The following is a 16,540-nucleotide window of genomic DNA, read 5'->3' on the forward strand; positions in this document are numbered from 1 at the left end:
GGCAATACAAGGAAACTCACTGTGGCTCCTGAAAACTCTCTTGGAATGTAATAATATAAATGAGGAGGAAATATTCCGTGGGGGAAAAAGTGCTTAAGGCAACAGTAATTATATTGCCAAATATAGCATATCGAATCTGCAGAGTGAGAGTTTCACATAACAAGGGAAATGTAAAGTCATACTTGGGGTGTAACTAAATAGGATGGCTGGGGGGAGCATTATTTGAGGGAGTTAATATTTAATCCCTGACTAGCCAAGGAAGCGCAACAGAGAAACTGTTTTTGAAATTGTATTTTCTTTATTTGTGCAGGAAACCATCAGTATTTATTTGGGTGTTGAAAAATCATAAATATTAATCTATCATAAACTCCACAGAACATACCCAAAATAATACAGTCCTTATTTCTCTCTTCCTGTTTTTCTGATATTCCTAAACTGGTAATATAGAATCAAAAGTTCTGATTTTGGTGAATTTTTCCGGGTAAAACTAAGCAGGGCTTTCTCTTTGTTGAAAGGTCAGTCCTGTCTCCATTACAGTGTGCTGTGGCAGGAAGGGATGTGTAAGAGTCTCTCCTCTACCAGGCAGCTGAGCAGGGCTCCTTTCTCCCTGTTGATCTCATTCAGTCTGAGTGTTGAGCCACTGCACCAAACGGAAACCTCCTCCACTCCAACAAGAAATTTGTATCTTTTTCATCTTCCTGACTGCTGCTACTGCCCTTGGTATTTCCCTTCCCCCTTCGTCTCATTAAAAATACATTTATTCTAGCTCTAGCTCTATTAGTCCTTCTTAGGTATTTCTCCTTCTCTAAGAATCATCTGCTCATGAACATGGTTCAGACTCACCTCACACTTTGACCGCAATGCCCATAGTGTCTGCAGCACCCCACAAATTGTTCCTTTCCTACCTGAGGTCAAAATGGGGACAAATAGCATGAACTTGTGCTTACACAAGCAAGTCATGGCCCTGAGCCAAGGCCCACTGAAGTTATGAGGGCTTCTTCAATGCCTCTAACATTTTTGAATCATAAAACATGCATAAATGTTTTTAAACATAGATAAACATAAGAAATGTTTACTGTTTCTCTACATTTGGTGGGGTTTGTTGAGTGTGCATTTCCCAAAAAAAAATCCTATGGAAGAAAAAGAAGATTATGACTTTATAAACCAGGAAAAGGAAGTTTTTCTATGCATCAAGAAAATCCAAAAACCTTTTCTGGCACAATCAGATGCTGACATAAACGCCACAATAGAGACAACTGGAGAATTTGCACTGAGGAACTTTTAGTAGATGAAACTATTCTAAATTCCAGTTTTATTCCTCAGAGTTTCACTTTGAGAATTGTTGTGAAACTTGCACATATCAAATGAAAATTTTCAAGTTTTGAAGGACATATGGAGACGGAAAACATTTGTTTCTTCTCTTTGAGAAAACATAGGTCTTACCTGACAGAGGATCAGATGTACAACAGCAAGAGAATATTTCTCTTCCATTTTGATAATTAATTTTGATATTTTAATTCCTAGGCTATTTTGACAGGTAATATAAAACAGGTTGGAAATCTCCCTCTACTGAAGGACCTGGGCAGACTGGCACTTCTCCAGGCAAGTGGTTGAGTCACCATCCCTGGAAGTATTTTACAGTTATAGATGTGGCATTCAGGGACATGGTGTGGCCTGGGAGGGCTTTGCAGTGTTGGGTTCATGGTTGGACTCCATGATGTTGGAGCTCTTTTGAAATGTGGCTGATTCTGTGATTCAGAGATCCATCAGTCCATGAGCAGCAGCTCCTTGGTGCAAGGCTGGCACTGCAGCAACACACATGGGTTCTTCAGCTGCGTCAGCCGAGGGGCAGAGGTTACCCCATCAACATGGGGACAACTGCCAAAAGGGAGGTCCTTTTACACAAGTGCTCTGTCCTGTGAGAGTGTGGGTGAAGGAGGCAAATCAAACCTATTTCAGATGATGCAACAAGGCCGTCCTTCCATGCCATTTTTCCTTTTTTAATGGAAATCATTTTAAAAAAGATTATTCTATGTATTTTCAACATATTATGTGAAGAGGAGCACCTACAAACTAAAACTAACTTTAAATTCAAAACAGAAGTTCCTGGTTAAAAAGGAATTCAAAATTTGGAATTCAAAATCAGATTTTAAATAAAGAAAATAATGATAACAAAGAAACAAAAATCCTGTTTTCCAAGAAATATTTGTTGAGTGGAAAGGACTTTACTGCCAATGCAGCAATTCAAGAGAAGTTAAAACTAAACCAAACCTGAAACAGAAACAAGTATTACATGTTATTTGATTGGCTAAGAAATACTAATTCTTCTCAAGCCATAGAGCAGAAATGAATTGTGGGAACAAGTCTGTCAATCCATCAAATTTCAGTTTGTGACTTTAGTAGTGAATTGGCAGAAAAAGTAAATTACATTTTGGATGGATTCAGATTTATGGGGGTTGTTATTTTAGGACTTTGTAATGTTTTGTGGTCTTTCAAACTCGATGAAACCAAATACATTTTTAGGCTGTCAGTTCATTACTAATGAGAGTGCAGGCTCTGACAGTAGGGCTAGATATCCCCTGTGGCCCCTGCTGCCAGTGTTTCTGTAGCTGGCTACAACAGAGACTTCCTGTGCTGGATCTAAACTCTCATCTGCTTCAGGTGCTATGAAAACACAGTGTGCAGACCCGTGAAAGTCGTCTTCTTTCATTTGCAGCACAGCTCTCCAGTATTTTGCCTATAGAAAGCAAAATTCGGGGTATTTTTTATTGATAGCTGTGGGATTTTTTATGAACACTTTTAAGCTCTAGTCCAAGGTAATCCATTCATTTTAACTGGTCCTCAGCAGAAAGGTTCTTAAAATGACTTATTGCCATTTCTTTGTGTTGTTCCAGGGTCAACATATTTTCCTAACAAAGCAGTACTCAGTGAAAGCAGTAGACTGTGCAGCATAAATCCTTGGAGTCATATCATCCCACCTTTTATATGGTGGATGGTGGAACTTATAGAACCAAGGAGAGGGAAATGTATCATTTTAATCCTCCAAAATCTTCATCTGTTTTCTTTCACATTCCAATATTTCTTCTCTGAAAGAGATCTCCCCCAGGTTTCTGGACTTCATTTCTTCACATTCTCCCTCTGTGTTGCTTCTCCTACATTAGCCATTTTTGTCTTTAATTTTTGAAAGTGCTTAGGTTTCACCATATCTCTTCTGTGTCTCTCAGGCTTTCCCCACAAAAGTAAATCAGAAGACACTGAGGATCACTGTGTCCAGACAAGATATTGGGAATGATCACCAACCTTTGGGTAGTTTGGGTAGCTATTTCCAAAACTGACAACTGAACAGGAATGACCTTGGTGATTACCAGACTGCTTTGGGTTTATTTGTCCATTTGGACAATGCTCTCAGGCCCATGGTGTTGTTCTTGGGGCTGTCCTGTGCAGGGCCAGGAGTTGGACTTTGGTGACCCTTGTGGGTTCTTTTCCAGAATATTCTGTGCTTCTGTGATTGCATTCTCTTAGAATTCTCTTCTATTGCAAGAGCTCTTTACCATCAGCTGACTGCATCATCCTTGCCAGAGTTTCAAGTTCAGAAGACAAGAAAGAAATTATTTGTTTTGTTTTCGTAAGAAATACAAAGCATTTCTTTTTTAACATTCTTTTGCACCTTTAATTTAACCTGTGGTGCTGAGATCCAAGGTAACAGTTAGTTTTGTGGTGCATATGTGATCCAGTTTCTTCTCAGCTCACAGCTGGGAAGCTATTCTGCAAGAGACATGTCTTAGTTAATCTGTGATACCATTACTACTTTTTCTCTGTATTCTAAAAACATCTTTCAGAAATGTGATGGTTTAATTCATATTTTACTATCCAAATGCTTGTGGGAAGTATTTTTTTCTAAATTAACTCATGCCAAATAATTTATGTTGTTTCTCATCTCAGCAGAGATTTTCAAATTAGTCATCTTTTTATTATTCACATCATCCAAATTAAATTCACAGTTTTATTGAATCCAGTGATAGGCTCTGGGGGTTATGAAGCTTTTAATGTTCTAAATATTTTTTCTAAAACTTTTTACTGTTCTGAATAACATGTTCAACAACTAAGCAAGCTGAGGAAGAAAATTAATATGCTTAACTTGCACAGTAAGTAGGAATTTATATTTCACTAATCATTAGAAGAAGTTGTTTGCCTTATACACTTATTTATTGCTGCCACAAACACATTTGCTAACTAAATCATTCATCTTGAACTGAGATGTGCTTATTTGCCTATAAAAAAGATCTCTGCTAAAATTCTCAGACCTGTGCATTTTATCTTTAAAGTTGGAAAGATCAAAGGAAAAACTGAATCAGAAATGAAAACTAAGTTTGCAACTACTATTATGTTAAATTTTTGATGATAATGATAATTATTGAATTCCAGGTTTCACAGATCTGCCAGACTATAGACAGATTATTTATTTTAATTTTTTTAAGAGTATAAACAAATGGCTGTAGCTTCGACTGGGTATCTACTAATCAATTTCCACTTGTGTGCAGGGAGTGATGATTCTGTGTAAGCCTTGTGCTCTCAACATGCAGACCTAAAACCACACCAATTCATGACACTTGAATAGATCTTACACTTCTGTATTTCCTCTGCCGAAGAAAAAGTCTTAACAGGTTTGCAACTGAGACGTAACTTAAGTTCTCAGTTTTCTAAGAATTCTCAGTGAAAAAATTTAATAATATACTAATTTTAGTTAGCACGTAAGGAAAGGGGATGGTGGTGTTTGCTTTATTTCATATTCTGTTACTTTCTTTGTTTACCACATTTTTGGAATAAGGTGTGCCTGTATGTCCAGTACCTGGCACAAAGGGACATTGGGGTTAGCTGGGGCTAACAGCAACAGCTGTGGTAGGAGCCTCTTGTTGGTGATTGTTATTGTGCATGGAAATTACATAATGACCATATAATGAGGAGGCTTCTGTGTTAATAAAGCATTCAATGAGACAAAGTAAAAAATTAATTTTTATATTCTTATTTCATTCCAATGATACCAAAATGCAGAAATTAAATAATGTGTAGCTATTTGAAATTTTTATCAGTTTGTTTAGAGTTTTAAAGTATGATACTTGCTGTAAATGTTTGGGGATGTCACTTATATACTATAAAATGCATGATATTTGAATACTTAAAACAAAACTAAGACGCAGTATTGAAACAATGCCTTAACGAAATGAAGTGTTTCTACACTGAAGCAGCATTTTCAACATTTGGTTTTTGTGTTGTTCTTTTTAATGTATTTTGGAATGAAAAGAAACTCGTTTTTCAATATCTTTAAAGTATGTAAATTTCAGACTCCTTTGGAAGCACATGTTGCTATTTGGTGTACATTTAAAAATCTTACATGCATCAGATAAAATATTCTGGCTTTCCATTCCTTGTTCTCTGTTTCCATCTCTAGTCTTGAGTTTTAAAAGTACTGTTGGGTTAATTTATCTCTAGTTTATGTTTTAATACAATCACATGTGGTATATTCCCAGAGCCATACAAACAGTAGATAAAATGTCATTGCATTTTGTTCATATAGTGGGTGAATAATTTTAGAGCTCTAATTTGGAAGATTAGACCACAGATAGAAAAAAAATCTATCTTGCTTAAGCACAAAGTCCCAAGTGTGTCACATGTGTAGTGACTTCTCCTTCCATCTCCATACCAACAGGCCCATTTGACTTTATTTTCTCTAGTTTGGTAATTTATTTTTCTTTAGTAAAAATCAGTTCAGAATTAGTTAACAAAGTGCCAGACAACAAACCAAGCAATGCCATTTTTTTGAGCCGATCGAAATTTCAGACCACCCTTAAAGGCATAATTTTTTGCTTGGATTGATGCAAAATCCAAGACTGTGCAATATCTCATTTTAACACTTCACAGTCATTAATCAATGTCACATCAACAGCCACCTCGTGTTCCCCAGCATACTGAAGCACTCTTATATTTTACAATAGTATCGTTTGGCACTTCTCTCACACTATTCAGAAACAAAAGCACTGGCAAGCTGCTGCACTGCTCTAAAATACCAGAATGGTTCATATTCTGAAGGCACTCCAGAGGGTACTGCAAAATAGATTTGAAGCTCTATCAGTTGTACTGACAAACACATCAGGATCTCGACTGGTAACAGAGGTTCAACTGCAAAAGGCAATAGTTTAGCTGAATAATCATCCTGTTCACTTAGTCCATTTAATGCAAAAAGGAATGTTTGAGGTGCCTCATGATGTTATCTTTCATGTTGTTTCCAGTGCCTTTGCTGTTGACACCCCTGCTTATTTTCTATAGTAAATACATGCTAGTCCAATATGCTTTACTTGTAAAGATATGATCCAGTTTCTTATTATCCATTTCATTTTTTCCATTAATGGGAGGTGCATTTCCATCCTGAGGTTGCCCAGAGGGGCAGCAGGGCAAATTCCCCTCATACATATTCAGGAGCACTGTGAGGAACTGAGGCTGCAATCTGTGCTCAGCCCCTGCTTCGCCCAGCTGAGGCTTCTCTAAGCTATGGCAAAGAACTGTCAGCTTTCCAGGTAGATTTCCCCTCCCTGTTAAATGGGACTACTCTAGACTTCTGTACAGGTACATATAAACAGAATTCAGAAAGATTTCTGGCACTGCACCTGTGCATTGGCTGCCTGTCTCCCTGTAATGCTGGGCAATGGACTGATGACACAAAGCTGGAATAAAGTTAAAGAAGTCGATTTCTCCTCTGCTGTGGTGGCATTCATACCATTTACTGCTTTTGGCTTTTATTTCAGAGATAAAATAGCCCCTAATGAATGGCAAGGGAGTAGGCATATACAGAGCTGTATGCAATATGTCAAATCTTTATTTCAATAGTTTAATTAAATCATTCAATTCTATAACATCTTCAGAAAGATCTGAATTATGTCCAAGTTAGTAAAAATTGTAACATTAATCTCTTTCTCTCTGTTTCTGAAACTCCTACAGGTCACAAACTTCCATATGTGCAGATATTCAAAACAAGTTTTCCCTTTAGTTATTAAAGGCACCTGGAAAATGAGTTTTCGATTTAATAAAGTATGCCAAGGTCAACATCTAGATAAAATGCCCTGACCCTATCTATGAACACCTGAAATTGATACACATTATCATAAAATTAATGAAATTTATTTTAATTTTTTCAGACCAGTAGTCACAATATCATCTTCTAATTCAATTTCAAAGGTAGCCTTTACCACCTCCCTCTATCAGAATGAAAGAATATATTAATGTCCTGCTTTTATAACCCTGCACCCAGCACATGCGATCATTTCAGCTGTTCAGCTCTCTGGGTGGAAGCTCAGGCAGAGCCAATGTTGAACTCATTTCCCTGAGGTATCACAGAGCAAGAAATCCTGCTGTTCACACCCCCCAGTTCCTTGCAAGTGTTTGAGAGAGTCAGCTGTTGCCGTGGTGGCATTGGTGAAAACTCCTCTTGAGACACAAAAGTGGTTAAAACTCATCCCATCTGCAGGGATGTCCACCATGGGGTGAAGGATGTCCTGGGAGGTGCAGGTGTAGCAGAGCAGTGACAGCCATAATAGAAGGGCATGCCCAGACAAAAGGGGTGACTGTGTCTGTGTGGTCACCACCACAAAAATGCCAAAGTGTGGCTATTGTCTTCTCTCCAGGTAATTCCGAGAGGATTTCACAACAACGAGGAGGAAAAAGGGGTCATGAATGAAGGCAAGGGGAAGGGGAAGGGGAAGGGGAAGGGGAAGGGGAAGGGGAAGGGGAAGGGGAAGGGGAAGGGGAAGGCAAGGCATTAAATTAATGATGTTAAGAGTATAATATAAGAGTATATTATAAAAATATAATTTGCAGTGGTTTCAAGGCTTTGATTTACCTCAGATATAAGGATGCTTAGGGAATTTGATGGCTAGCTCACATGGAGGAGAATTAAGGATTTTGTTTTTCTTGTCTTGCATGCATGAACCCTGTAGATATGTTTCTATAAAGCCTTTCTCTAAATTTCCCAGAGTTTATGAAAAAAAAGAGGGGAGGTGTTAAAACCATATTACATAATTATGAAGGTGGTGAAGTTCGGCATGTTTACAGCAAAGGCTTAGAATTTCACAATAGGTTAAGGGCATAAATTTACTTGATTTAAAAATACATTTGGTCTAAGAATTTTAGGGATTTTTGTAACTTTTGATTGGTATGCTTTTCCCTGAAGAACCTGATTCTGGCCACCTTTGAGAAAGAACAGACACCAGATGGATCACTGCCTTGATGTACTGCAAGAAATTTTGTGTTCCTAGTTCAAGTCCAAAACTCACTTGTATTTCCCTTTTTGCCACCACTGAGGGGTTAAAAACCCAGCACATTCTTACACAGAAATGCTTATGATATAATTTCAAATGCCATATGTGTTTAAGTAGAGTCCACACTTTAAGTGCAGTAGAATAACATTCAGAGAGGAACCAGGCGCTTTTTTTTTTTTTTTTTTAGGATTTCATTTCCAGAGAGGTCTGTTTGTAAGACCCTAATCCAGAAGAGCCTGGAAAGCAGTTTTGCATAGTTAAAGTATTGCACGTGAATACATCTGCTAAGTCTGAATGCTTATATAAATCCTCCAAAGTAAGACTCTGAAATTGCCTAGGTGACAGAATAAATCCATCCTGTACCAAAAAAAATTTAACATTTAGCCTCCAGCTGCTTAACCTTCGTTACTGCATCGTGGTTACTGTGTGCATTCCTGGATTTATAACTTTTTTTTCTTTTTCCTAGATAGGAAGACATCTTGAGTTTATTTTTATTGGCCATCAACTCTCTCACAGGATCAAAATATCACAAGTTGATTAGGTATTAATGAGAGTTCATTAATAGTAGGTTTCTGGCTCCAGAACCCTGAACATCTGTGATTTTGTAACTTCGCGAATTTCGAGCACCGATAAAATCTTTCTTTCCAATGAAGCTTATTAATAAATGATTGAGAAATGTAATTTATCGCTGACTGTATTATTATTTCTTAGACCTAAAGTTGCATTATAAATTGATTCTTCAGGAAAAGGTAAACTGATTCACTTACTTCAGGTCTTGCCTTGCGTTCTAACATATGGTTCTGCTTAAATGTGCCCATGTTTGCAACCTTCAGTTGACATTTTTGGCACTCAGAATAGTGTCTTGTAATTATGCTAAGTCTAGAAAGGAGGATTAGCTTTTATAGCAGAATTCATAAAATAAAAAAAAAAAGTTTTAGTCAAATTTATTGGCTGCAATGAGCCCTCCAGAATGCAGACGTCTGGTCTGGTGGAACTCAATAGATTTCTGTTTGCTGCATGTGCACGCGCCTGCGCACTCACTCACGCACAAATGACTGCTTTATGAAAGCATTTGTGTGCAATAAAATGTTAAATATTTTCACCCTGAAAATCAGCTTCCCCACCTGCAGCGATTATTATCAAACAAGCTTCATTTGATATGTTTTGAAAGCCTTTTTCTTCCTCTTTCCTCACCCACCCCTTTCTTTCTCCCTTAAAATACACTGTATTTGTTGTATCGGCAGCTTTGCAAAGCCAGTTTTTCAAACAATGTTCAGGTTTTTCCCTAATTCTGATCCCTGTACAGTTTTGTGGAACAATTTGCGAGTGCCTCATTATTGATTAAAAGCCTCAGGAGTTGAAAGAGTGTGAGCTGAACTATCCTGCAGTATGTTGTGTGTAGAGACCATCACTTATCAGTCCTGAAAGGCACATTCCTGAAAGCTGAGTGTTGGAATGAAACTCTGACTTTTATCACTGCACCAAAAGGGAAAGGTTTCCTTTGGGTTAGCAAAGACCAGGCACCTATTTCCTTTGCAACAGCCTGCCTCAAAGTGCACTTTATTTCTTGATGATTCCACTGGAAGATCAAGCTCACACACACATCTATCAAACAAATCTTCTCCTCCTTGAGGATCCTCACCCCTTTTTGAACTCTCTTAGGAATGAAAAGCCAATAACAACCTAGCTCCCATGCCTTGTTCATTTTGAATACGGGCATCCGCAAAAAGTTGTATTCTGTGCTGTTATTGATTTTTTCTTCTTTCATCAGTTTACAATTTCAAATGTCCCTATTAGACATTGTAGGGCAAAATCAGGATGATTACCTTGAGTTATCATAGTCAAGCATGAAATACTATCTCTCCCTTTGGGAAATAATTAATCCACTATTTATGACAGAGTTTAGAGGGAAAGACTAGCTCTTTCAAGGATTAAAAGCCTTCCTTCATTGCTTCCCTCCATTAGAGTAGACCTTTAAAGGATGATGAATTCAAGTTGTTATGAGCAGCTGTCACAACACAATATTTTCCTATTTAGCATCAACCAGTTGCATGCAGCACTCAAGCCAGGGACTCCTCACTGTGGGATTCCTGCACGGGCTGTAAAGCTGGGCTGGCACCTTGCAGCTGCCTCTGCTTGGGAGCCTCTGCCTTTCCATGGCCTTTTCCTTCTGATTATCTACACAGGACACAAGGCCAACCATTTAGATAACTTGCTTAACTATCAGTAATAAGGTGGGATTAATCTAGGCCATGGTTTCTGGTCAGAAATGAATGTAAAACATTGAAAAAGCAGAAGAAATACACCTTAGGAAGAGGAACATGAGAAAAAGGAACCACTCCAGTGTCTCACTCCTGACAGGGGAATCCTGTCTTCTGCTGCAATTGTGCAATATCTGGCAATCATCCTGGGTAGTGTTATAAAATGGGATGGGATTTCTTAGGTTAAAAATAAATTTAGTTTCTAAAAGGTAAGTGTTGAATCCAGTTTAAGGGCTTAGTCTCTGTCAGTAATCAAAGAGGAGAAGCAGACATGTCCCCAAGGTGATACTTCCCATTTGAAGGCAGGTGTTTCAGAGAGCCCAGGCAAATAAACTGCTCAGAGATAACTGTCTTCACTGGAGAAAGAAAGTTATCTCATGCAGCTACTTCAGACTAGTCAGCTACATTTTAGATTGTTGAAGTTAAGCAAGTAATTTTTTTCCAAGTCCTTGGATCCTGTATCTCTAGAGGTACAGGAAACTAAGCACAGCTCTGTTCGGCCTTAAACTGTATCCTGTCACTATGACTATTTTTAACATTAGCTTTGTATTAGGAGCTAATAAATGTTGCCAGTACCTTTTAAACTCTTAACTGTATACTACATGTGTTGGGTTTTTGTTGGTTTTTTTCCTCCCCCTGTAAAACTGCTAAACATATGCTTAACCATCTGGCAAGAAACAATCAAAACCAAACAAACACAGTGTTTGAAAGTTCAAACAGACAATCAGTCATACTTCTTCACAGATTTTATATACAGGCCTGAATAATAGCACAGTAATATAGAATGAAACAACAATGTAAAAATTAATTAACATGCCACAGTAGGTAGTTTAATGGTCTCATTCAAAATAAAGATACTGTAAGGGAGACAATTTCTCTCCTCTTCCTGTCCTGCTTTGTGTATATTCTGGCTGAACTATACTTTTTCAGGCTATTAATATTGTTAGTCGTATATTACCTATGTCTTCCCTGTCTTCTTTCTCCACTCTCTCCTGATTTTCTACCAACGATCTCAATTTTCAAGGTTCTGTGCTTCCTAGCACCTGTTTATCTTTCACCACCGTTGTTGTGCCAGCTTGCCTGGTACTCTGTCCTGGACATCCTGATATTCTTTGCTCATTTGGGAAGCTCTCAATCAAAAACCTAAAAGTTCTTCCCACACTCTCTCTTAGATACAGAAGAATTACTCCATAGATGCCTGTGTAGGCATGAACTTGTCCTTTGAGCCACTGTTTTGTATTCCAAGCTTTTATTAAAAAATAAAATCTAGTGAAATCCTGCTGGGTGTCCTACACACTGTGGCCGTACAGACAGACAACAAAACAAAAAAAAGGGTAATAAAAACAACATTAGTTTCTCTACATAGAAACAAAAGAGATGTTAGGGCAGGCAGTTCCATCAAACTTTTGCTGGATGTGTTTCTCCTGTGCTAAGATGCTGGCAAACTTTGATAGAGTAACATTCTTATTCAAGTAGTTGCAATAAAATCAAAACTGTTTTTACCTTTCTTTTGAGGAATTGGGGCATGCAATGTGAAGGGTGGTCAGAACTGGGAAAAACAAGGAAGCCAGTACAGGAAGGTGTGTGGCAGGGAACATATGTTCACTGCTGGTTCACAAGAATGGCAGGTTTGGTTTAAGGAGCATGCAGTAAAAAAACATAGACTTTGAATGAAGAGCATTAAAACTGAAACAGACTCAGGCCTCCTAAAGTCATTAGAGTGTAATGTAGCTTTAGGAAAGCTTTTTTCCTGTGGCTGAGAATGAAATATACACCAATAATTTCACACCCTCCTCTGAATACTTAGAGCTCAGATCATTTTTCTCGTATAGCCATCCAGCTCTGTAGCATTTGGCTCTCCAGATTTATCAATGTAAAGCAGAGCAGATCTAAATATGGCCTTTACAGGAGGAAATGCACACTCACTTTCTGACACTAAGAAATCAGAAAAGCAGAAAGAACAAAAGTAGATTTGCTTTGGTTTTGTTTGGCTTTTAAGTTTTTGGTCTTAGAGTTGGTAACCAGCCCAAGATTTATGGTTTCAATCCCCATCTTCATGTGGTTGGCTGGAATTCATTGTCTTTTACTTTTCTGTTGGCACGTGCTGCCTGCCCAGGAGCTGGCACATTAGGTCTGTGTCCTCACTCAACACCCTCCTTGCAGGCTCATTGCTAACCCTCCCTTTTTCCCTGCCTCTTCTGCCAGCAGGCTAGGGAGGACAGAGCAATAAGACAGCATCTGAGGATACAGCTATCAAAATGATGCATTACGTGAAAGATAAGTATTGATAGCACAAACTCCCCTCCTCTGCTGTCAGCCAGTGTGTTAAGAGTCTTTCTTGACTAAGGAAGTGTCCATCAATATGTCTCTATTGATGGAGTTACAACCTGAACAAACCTCTGGTGGAGACCTTTGGAAGGGGTAAAACAGAGCCTGTGCTGTTCTGATTTATCTTCCTGTTTGGCACTGGCTACTCATATCAGAGTGAATTGGTCTCACAGAAGTGCTGCACATCTATCTGTGTAAGAAATGTGCACTACAGTCTGGGTGGGAGCTGGTGGGGATCTTAATCTTCCACAGGCTGTGGCTCTGTCTCCATTTGCCCAGAGCAGGCTCTGTGTGTGTGCAGAGCAGGGGCTTGGTTAGACAGAGCCCAGCACAGCAGACTAGCATGGGCAATTGGTCAGTTTTTGGCATCCAAGACACATAGTAAGCTGCTAAAAATTCACTCTGGTAAGCCATTTTTGTTCTCTATCACCACTTTACAAAGAGATGTGGCCATGATAATGTTGGATAGCATGATATCTACCAATCATTTCTTGGTGTGTAGCAAGAACTTTGCTCCACTTTTCATCTATGCAAATTACGTTAAGAAGGTATTATTCACTTCTGAAGGCAATTTCCACATTAGGAAGTGGGCTTTGTTTTGTTTTGTTTTGTTTTGTTTTGTTTTTATGTTGAAAACCTAACAACTTCTTTGCACTCTTTCAACAAACAAACAAAAAACCCAAAACTGAGTAATCCAGCAGCTGGCAAAACAGTAGCAACATGATTTAGAGAAGCCTGTTCTTCCAACTAGCATGAGATTAAATGAAGCATTATTTATTTATTGGCTTTTCTGGTTCACTTACCATGATTTGCATATAATCTAATATTGTGGAAACACTTTGAGACCCCAGTAGAGTTCTTCCTTTTGCTAGATGTATGATCCCTCTCCCAAAATGCTTATCTAAGAAGTAGACTCTGAATATCTTGCACATGCTAATGAATTTTTCTCCTCACAACCTCCCTGATAGAGAGTTATTGCTTGATTTACCTGTGGGAAAATAAGATTAAATAATTGGCTCCAAATCAAGAGGAAGCCTGCGGCTGAGCTGTGACTAGCACCCAGATATCCTGAGTCACAGTCCAGTGCATTAACCACAAGCCAGTTTTGCTGCTGACAGACTTTTCTTGGTAGCAAGCCCACATTTCTGGAATGTATTCCCTGCAGAAATGCAATTAAGTATGTACTTGGCTACTTTTAAAAGAGCTGCAAGCCCCACCTCTCCACCCAGGCCTTCCACTTACTAAATCCCTGCTTCTTAGTTTACTAGTAAAGCTACAGGCGGCCGAGAGGCCAGTCTGGAGCTATTTTTATGGTTGTTATGTCTTGCTAAAACAAACTAATTTTACAAAGAAATAAATTCAATTAAAAGAAATGTGTTTTGACATCAGAGGATCTTGTCACCGCTGTAAGTGTCAGCCTGTGGTGGGTATTGACTGGACACAGGACCAGAAGCCCACCTGAATTCACCTAGGACATTTCAGTGTCTAACAAGCAGTTTATATCAATTTAACACAGAAGATATCCTTTTATTTTCGTTGGAGTCAAAGTAACAGTCACGATAACTTAATTTTTAGAGGATTTTTCTTTTGTGGAGGACCATTTTTGCACCATTTTGATATTTGATGATAGGTTAATCATCAGAAATTATTGGGAATTATTGGGAATATTTACAAGATTGAATTCCTATGCATCATAATCTGTTTGGTTTTTATGAGAGAATAGAGTAATTTGCTAAATCAAAAGTGTATGTCCCTGTAAGAGCTAAAGTGCTAATTTTTGCTTCTGTGAACAAGGAATTAGATATGCTCCTGCAGTTGTTGTCCAGTCATGTCTTCCCATCTGTACAGAAAATAATAGCATCTTGAAGAGAGTATTTATTGTTACTAAGCCCCTTTAGACATGGAAGGTAATGTAATATCTTTTGACTTAACTGTTTTTCAAAATATCTGAACCTAATTGTCACACTGATCAGAGAACATCAGTGTTCCAACCTAAGCAACATTTGGTTCTAATTAACTCTGTGCTTTATCTTTGGTATACTTAAAAAAACCCAACAAACTCATGTACATTTCACAAACTAAATCTAGAATCTGAACAGCTTTATTGCAACTTCACAAACATAAATGATTTTTGGGACTTGCCAGATCCTTCAGCCATCCTTACTGGAAGTCTTTTTCCTAGAGACAAGCAAAGATAAAATTTCATTAAAAAAGACAAGTGCATACATGCTTGTTGCAGGCCTCCTGTGTGCACTGCTGCATTTGTAAGCAAACACGTGCATGTTTGCTTACAAATGGCACGCAACACATCTGCCTTCTGCAAAGATCACATAGGAGAAAATATATTTAGCAAGTAATGAGTGGCCTTCCTCTGCAGCTAACACAGCAACTTCCATCTGTGGTGAATTAGAGGTTATTCCAAGAAAAGATCCTGCATGAGTTTTGTCAGAAGAAATTAGTTTGGTGTGCTGTAAAATCAAAACCAGAATGAGATGTGATTGTTGCTGAGTGGCTGGGTCACTCCTAATGTTGCCTTGATTCCTATAAACATGAAAAGGAACTTTGAAAAAAGAGACATCACAGCTCTGTGTAACTGTGCTGCTTTCACTGTCATAAACCAGTATTAATCAGGGTTAGCCCAAGACAGCCTAACCCGGGTCAAGGGAAGCTGCAATGGCACAGCCACATCTGCCAGTTCCACTCCTGCAGCAAAGAGGCCCCTTGTTTGTAGGACAGGAGAGTTCTGGACTCAGGGAATTCAACAGCTGGGATTAGTGGTGCCAAAATAACAATAAATTTTGGGGGGTTAAAGTTTTACAAGAATGGCTATTTTTAAAATCTTCCATTAGGCACTGCAGCCAATAATATTGGTAGCTCTTTACATTCTATACAAACTATATAACACTACTTAGATCGGATTTCTGTGTTTCTGTATATGTCACACCATAAGTCCAATGACCATTTATTCTTCAGTCCAGAAACAAAGAACTTTTAGATCACATAAAATATGAATATTGCTAGTGTTGCTCATACCCACAGCTGATGTAATGTACAGTCACAGCATTTACTGTAGATTCCAGATTTGACCATTTTGAAAATATGTAATCTGCTCTTGCCAGAGTGGAAAGATCTGGCTGGGCTTCCAGACAGCCCAGGGAGTGTTTCCTGAAAGTAGATCCTCCACAGTCCCTTCAGGCATTCTTTAGGCCCTGAGCTTATCTCACAAGCCTAATGGATTTCTTTGTCTAAGAGTTTGCAAAGTCCCTCACCGCCCCAGGAGCTCTTTTTCTGATCCCTACAAACCTGCATGAGGCAGCTGAGTGCTTCAATGAATGTGAGTGTGAATGTGAAAGATTACAGAAAATACTTTTGCTTCAATATTAAATCAAACAGTGCAAGAGGAACAGAGTTCATCATTAACGTGAAGTGCATTGTTAATTCTCATCTTTAATTCAAGTTCATTTCCATGAATAGCTGCAAGCTCAGGTCAAAAGATAATATTGAATTCAAATATTTTAACTGGAAGAGAGGCATTGCATAGCATTAAGGGAGGAATTTCCCCAGGGGAAGGTATACGGACCTGTGGTTAAAACTGGATTAACTCTTAGAGCTGTGATGAACTTTGAGCCCTGATATAGAAAT

This window comes from Lichenostomus cassidix, chromosome 3 (assembly GCF_008360975.1).
Source record: "Lichenostomus cassidix isolate B80296 chromosome 3, HeHo_3.0, whole genome shotgun sequence".
NCBI classification, from domain to species: domain Eukaryota; kingdom Metazoa; phylum Chordata; class Aves; order Passeriformes; family Meliphagidae; genus Lichenostomus; species Lichenostomus cassidix.